The 6,506-nt window shown below is 43.4% G+C and overlaps 1 protein-coding gene across 3 annotated transcripts in view; it reads left to right on the plus strand.

Annotated features, from left to right (window-relative positions):
- The window catches only part of Plce1 (phospholipase C epsilon 1), a 304,329-nt gene that overhangs the window by 41,646 nt on the left and 256,177 nt on the right, over positions 1 to 6,506 (plus strand). The gene's annotated exons all lie outside the window — the stretch shown is intronic.

Below are 6,506 nucleotides of genomic sequence, written 5' to 3' on the forward strand. Positions count from 1 at the left end.
GGTGTGTTTTGGTGTGTTTTTTGGTGTGCTGTGTACCTACCTCTTCAATGAAGTCTACAGATGTAAAATAACACTTTATTTTTTTTTCATTCTTTTATTGATCATTTACTAGCATTTTATTGTGATGTTTGTAGGAGAATGAAAGAAGTGAACAGAATGTGTCCCCAAGCAGCATGAGGACAGAGGTGGGTGCAGGGGTTGAAGGTCTAAAAATTCAGGAGAAAGCTGTTGAAAGAAGAGAATGTCATAGTGACATTCCCTAACCTCCTAAATCTAATTCCTAAACAACTTTCCCCTGCCACCACAGTTTGCTACACTTGCTTGTACTTGTAACCCAAGAACATGGCGGACTGTGGGAGGATGGTTAAAGGTTACATGAATGTGAAGCAAGTGTAGACTATATTAAAATAACACTTTAAATGCATCGAATGCAATAGAAAACATCGCTAAAGGAGAAAATTGTGTTGATTTGCATTTATGAGATTGTGAGATGGTAATTTAAGTGCATCTTTCTTACCATACTGGCCGCTGCTACCTAGGAACGTGATAGCTTTTTGTTCTAGGAAATCCCTCTAATCTAGGCAAATAGAGACAACTGTTCACCCTAAATAGCCATAGTATTGTAAGATATCCACCATGACCATGGCATGATGTGAAAGATCTGTGTTATTTTTATTGGTGACACGATCAGTTACTTCTGCTTCTATCTAACTTTGTAGTAAAAGTTCACAATTAAGGAAATGCTAAATTTCTACATAAGATGAATGAGAATATTCTTTTTTTCCCCATCACTTCTTCTATCCTTGCTAAACATTCCTGCTTCCTTCAGCGATTCTTTCTGGGAAATTGTTTCTAGACAGCTCACCTTTCAGTTTTTCACACTTCTTTATTGACCTAAAGGAAGCTTCCGAAGGAGTGTTGGCTGTGAGTTTTAGAATGATTATCAGACTGACTAAGCTTCCCTCCAGCTCCCCCAACCCTGAGGCTGTTGGGCAGCAACTTCTGAACTCCTTCATAGGTCAGGCCCTAGGCTGGTTAATTTACAGTTGAAACCAGACTGTTCTCCTCCCTGCTTTGTCTCTTGAGGCTAGGAGCGGTCACCACAGCTCTGTTAGAGTGGGGCTCAGCGGTCACCACAGCTCTGCTAGAGTGGGGCTCAGGAATGTCTATCCCCTTTGTCTCTGCTGCCCCCCTGGAGGCTGGGAGCATTGTTATTGGCATTTATGGTATAGCTGCCACAGCTCTGTTAGAGTGGGGCTCAGGAATGTCTATTTCCCTTTGTCTCTGCTGCCCCCCTGGAGGCTGGGAGCATTGTTATTGGCATTTATGGTATAGCTGGGCACGGCTGGCTGTCCTTTCTTTTTCCCCAGAGGATTCTGTAAAGAGAGCCCCTTTTCCACATGCACACCACACCGCACCATGTCAGAAAGTCATTGGTCTTCCCTAAAGTACAGCCTCTTCTTCACACCTGTCTCTAGAGTCTGGTGGAAATGCTTAACAAACTTGGCACAGCTGCAATATACTCACTTGCCTTGGGTCTTGTGAATTAGGCCCTTATCTGAGGATGCAGTTCCTCACAGGTACCCCAGCCATACACTCCCATTCTGGTTTTCCCCTTTTTTTCTATGTGTATCCTGTCTGGCTGCTCAGTCAAGTTGTAAGAGCCCTGTGCTCTTTTGTCTATATAATGCAAACATGATTCTAAATGTATAGAAAACCAGGACAATGACAGGGTTGGCAACAGACTCTAGAGTTAACCCACATTTAAATTATGGCTCGGAATCCATAAGTGATTGACAGGTCCTAATTACCTTTCAAGTAAGCTGGGCATAAAGGCGGCATTGTAGGCCACTCTACTGTGAGATGCTGTCCATAGCACAGCGCTGGAAGCAGTGAGTGCTCCTGTCCTCCCCACTTTTAGTTTCTTACTAGGTGGACTCATTCTCACCTTGTCCTTCTCTTTGGTGGCCTCTCAGGGAATGAGGGTTATAGCAGTATCAATTCTAATGTTCAGATGAGTCCATGACTGCAAGCTTTTTGTTCATTGAAGTCTATGTGATACAAGTTGGAAGTATTTGAAAAACAAAACTGCTAGTACTGGAGTGTAGTGATAGAGAGCTTGCCTAGTACATAGAAAGCCCTGAGTTTAAATTCCAATAACCACTGCCACCCTCCTACCCACAAATATTTAGCCAGGCCTGATGCCAGAGACCTATAATCTCAACTACTCAGGAGCCTGAGGCAGAAATTTTGCAAGTTCAAGGCCACTACGTGAGACCCCATGTCAAAATAAATACAAAACAAAACAAAACAAAACAAAAACAAAAACCATGAGGATATAGCTTAGTAGTGTAGAGTTTGCCTAGCATGTTTGAGGCCCTACATTCAGTTCTAATTAACACACACAAACACACACACACCTCTTATAAGCATATACAGCTGTTTTTTTCTGGTCCTTATTCCTTCTCCACACAGCACAGCACAGCAACTATTTACAAAGTCTTTACATCATAAGTAATCTAGAGGTGGTTAAAAGTATATGCAGGGGTGACTGAATATGTACCATGCACATACTAACCAATTTTATATGAACGACTTGAATACCCGCAGTTTTGAGTTTCCACAAGGGTCCGAAGAACACCTGTATTGCCTCGGCCTATAACGTGTTGCCCAGACAGTCCTCCTTGGGCATTGCTGGCATGTGGTATTCATCTAATTAGTTCTTTGGCATCATATTTTTTTGTTTCTGGGTGTGTTGGTCAGAACAGTCCAGTGAATTTATATTTTCACAGCTGTGTGGAGAGAATGGGTTTGGATGAAGACATTAATGAGGATTCATGCCTGCTGACTAACTGGATTGTTAGCCTCCTCCTGCTTGCAGAACATTAAAGCTCCGCTCCCCCGTACGTACTCCCTCTTGCTCCAATTCTACTGACAAAGTACAGTCTTTGGCAAGTGGCTGCAGTCTGCAGGTTAAACATTTGACTAAGGGTGTTTCTCCTTTTTGTTGTTTTTTTTTTTTAATAGTGTTTTAAGATTTATTTATTTTATGTATGTACCCTCTATCTGCATGTACACCTGCATGCCAGAAGAGGGCATCGGATCCCATTGTAGATGGTTGTGAGCCGCCACATGGTTGCTGGGAATTGAACTCAGGACCTCTGCTGAGCCATCTATCTCTTCAGCCCCTTTGTTCTGTTTTGAAAATTCTCTCCCTGCCTAAATCTTGTGGAGTTCAAAAGCCTCAAGTTATCTTACAGGAGGGTTCAAGCACAGAAAGCGCCAGTTTTTGTCTCGACAAACTTGCCTTTGTAACCTTAGCTCTACTCAGTAGCAGTGGAAGCAGATCTGGGCAGCCGAGACAGGAAGATCACCAGCTCTCATGCTAGCATCTGCAGGATTTCCCTTCTTTGGTCCGAAGATGGGTCGCTCTACATGAATACATATGGCAAGCCAGAGAAGATCCATACTGCATTTTAAAAAGAATAGGAAATAACTTAAAAAAGATTTTATAGAGGAAAACGACCCACGCTTAAAAATCTGATTAGAAAAACTGTAAATAAAAAAGGTAGTCGCAACCAGCTTCTTGTGTCCTGCCCCACCTCCTCCTGAAAGGCTGGTTCTTTACTGCCAAGCACAGAATGTTAAACTTAAGAGGCAATGAGCAGTTGAGCAGTAATACCCTTGTTGAGATAAATGTGTTGGAGGAAAGGAGGGAGAGAGGGAGAGAGGGAGAGAGGGAGAGAGGGAGGGAGGAAGGGTGTGTATGTATGCTGGGAATTGAACCTATGGCCTCTGATTGCTAGACAAGCAGTCTACCACTGAGGTATTTTCAAATGGAGCTAAACCAAACCTTAGGAAAAAGCTAACGCCTCTGATATATGACTCACTGCTGGTAAACTCATGTCCTAAGCTAAAGATGTAACTCTTGCAAAGGATGCAATCATTTGAACCCCCTGGCCAGCCTTTGAAGTAACAAAAGAGCCTATTTTCTGCTTTGAGCCTTTGGTTGCCCTGGAGATCAGTAACAATTTGATCTGTGAAAAAAATTACAATTTCTTCAGGTACTTAGACTAAGCTGGAAGTCAGTACCCGGTGAGCTCCCCAAGTGGCTTCTTTCTCTACTGGAGCTTCAACAGCATTTATGACATGGGGTTAGGAAGAAGTTAGCCTTTCCTGTTGATTGGTGTGTGTGTGTGTGTGTGTGTGTGTGTGTGTGTGTGTGTGTGTGAGAGAGAGAGAGAGAGAGAGAGAGAGAGAGAGAGAGAGAAAGAGCTGGCTCCACTAGCCCCATACACACAGTTATAGCTAGTATATCAGTGATGGGTTGTCTGAGGCCAGCCTGGGGTGGATGGAACTACTCACCTTGATTAGCTGATCTAATGATGAATCTGATTCCTTATCTCTGTAGTTTCTCTCTTTGGCTAGGATCTGATAAACGGTGGAATAAAAACCTTCTGCTTAGACTCCGGTATGAGACATATGTGTTTCTGCCACTCTTATGATCCTGGGACAGGATCAGCCTTAGGACGTTCCCCCATTTGCTGCAGTTGTCCCACATAAATGGAGACCTCAACTTCAGAGACCCATCTCTTGGAATGGCCATTTGTATGTGGTCTGAAAATGATCTGAGCCAGTGGGCAAGGACATGCCATTAGGTGAAGGCCTGGTCTCATCCTTACCCTGCACTTTACAAGCTGGGACCTCAGGATACCATGGAATGATTGCCATAGTCACGAGCAGTGGGAGTTTCCCTCTCGGGAAACAGGCAGACATAGGACAGTGGGGGCTCAGAGACATCTTAGGGTGGTGGGGAGGTCTCCATCCTGGTGACCAAGTGATTCAGCATTCAGGGACTTGAAGTATCATTGCGGGGCTGGGTGTGACTATCTTCTGCCCTCCATGACACACTGGTGGCTCGTTCCTCCCTGAAAAACTGTTCTCCGAGTCAGAGAGCTGACTCACGCTCCAGCCCTCAAAGGCCTCAAGAAACCCACATGATGCTCTCTTTGGTGGTTTCAAAGAAGAAGGCCTTTGATGAAGACCTCAAGAGTGCAAGCTCCTAACCCTTATACTAGGGCCCTGTCTAAACTCTAACCCCTTCCCTTGGGTAGGCTCTAGCCACTCAAACCCTCAGAAAGCTCAGCAGAAATCCTCCTCAGCCTTCAGTAACACAAAGAGCTACAGGCCTCTCAGGGATATTTCAGAGTAGCTGAATTCACTTGCCTCCGTATTTTCTGGCCAGCTGACAATACAGCACATATTAGTGCTTCTAGCCTTTTCTGCTCCGAGGCTATGATTCTGAGTAGTGCCTTCGTGAACTTGTTTTTCCTTTGAAGGGGAAAGGGTTGAACTTACGGCTTCTTCCATGCCAAGCAGGTGCTCTGTCGCTGAGCTGTATGCATTTCCAGCCCTATGAGCATTCAAACAGAGACTTATGTGAGAGTGTACATTTCCTGTTCTTGTCAGTATATACCTAGGAGTGGTGGCGGGTGCTTAGACCTATACGTTCAACCTTTTCAGGGGTCAGCAGACAGTTCCTCCAAGTATCTGCCTCATCCCCCACAGTGAAGCCCAGTGAACAACCCCAGCAGGCCTTGTTATTGTCTCTGTCTTTGTTTATAGCCATCCTTCTTGGATGTGAAGTGATCATCTCCTCATAGTTCTTATTTGTATTTTCCTAATAGTTAATCCCTCTGAGCATTTCCTCATGTGCTTGTTGGCCTTTTTCATTTTTCTGGAAAATTTCTAGTCAAATCCTAGAACTGAACCCAGGGCCTCACACATACTAGACAAGTACTCAACCACTAAACAACCCTGGCCTCTTTTGCCCATTTTAAAATTGAGTTGTCTTTCATTTTGAGTTCTTTTATATATTCTAGATATGTCCATAATCAGCTATATGATATATATGTATACATATATATGTATATATGACATGTATGATATATCAGATATATGAGACTTGAGATAAATGAGATATAAGATGTATATAGTGAGAAATTGGTAAACATGGTTCACAACTTTAATACTCATGGAACTTGTTAAATATTTCCTTTAGACACCAGTTTATTTCTCCTCTTTCTTAATCTTCCTCATGTCACTACACAAGCAACAGTTTTAATTGTGAGTCACTCTCAAGAATCTTACCTGTTCCCTAGACTACCCTTAACTCCAGTTTGGACAGCTTTTCAGTCTCCTCTCCCCATCTGCCCTCACAAATTTTACTACACAGATTACTTTTCTCATTAAACAAATTGTCTTTCTCAGAAGTATGATTGGGAAATCATAGTTTGAGTGTGCAGTGGGCACACCATCAGAAGGGCATCATGACAGCTTGGGTGGAGGTCGCTGTTTCATGATAAAAATATTCTGTCATACACAGGTGCCACATAACCTAGAATTGTGGTGAACCAAGTAAGGTGTCCAGGGTGCAAAATTTAAGGAGGCACTACGCTTTCAGGTCTCACATGTGACAACCTTATACTCTCCAGTGGCTGCCTCCT

The sequence above is a fragment of the Mastomys coucha genome, unplaced genomic scaffold (genome assembly GCF_008632895.1).
Source record: "Mastomys coucha isolate ucsf_1 unplaced genomic scaffold, UCSF_Mcou_1 pScaffold21, whole genome shotgun sequence".
In the NCBI taxonomy this organism is placed as follows: domain Eukaryota; kingdom Metazoa; phylum Chordata; class Mammalia; order Rodentia; family Muridae; genus Mastomys; species Mastomys coucha.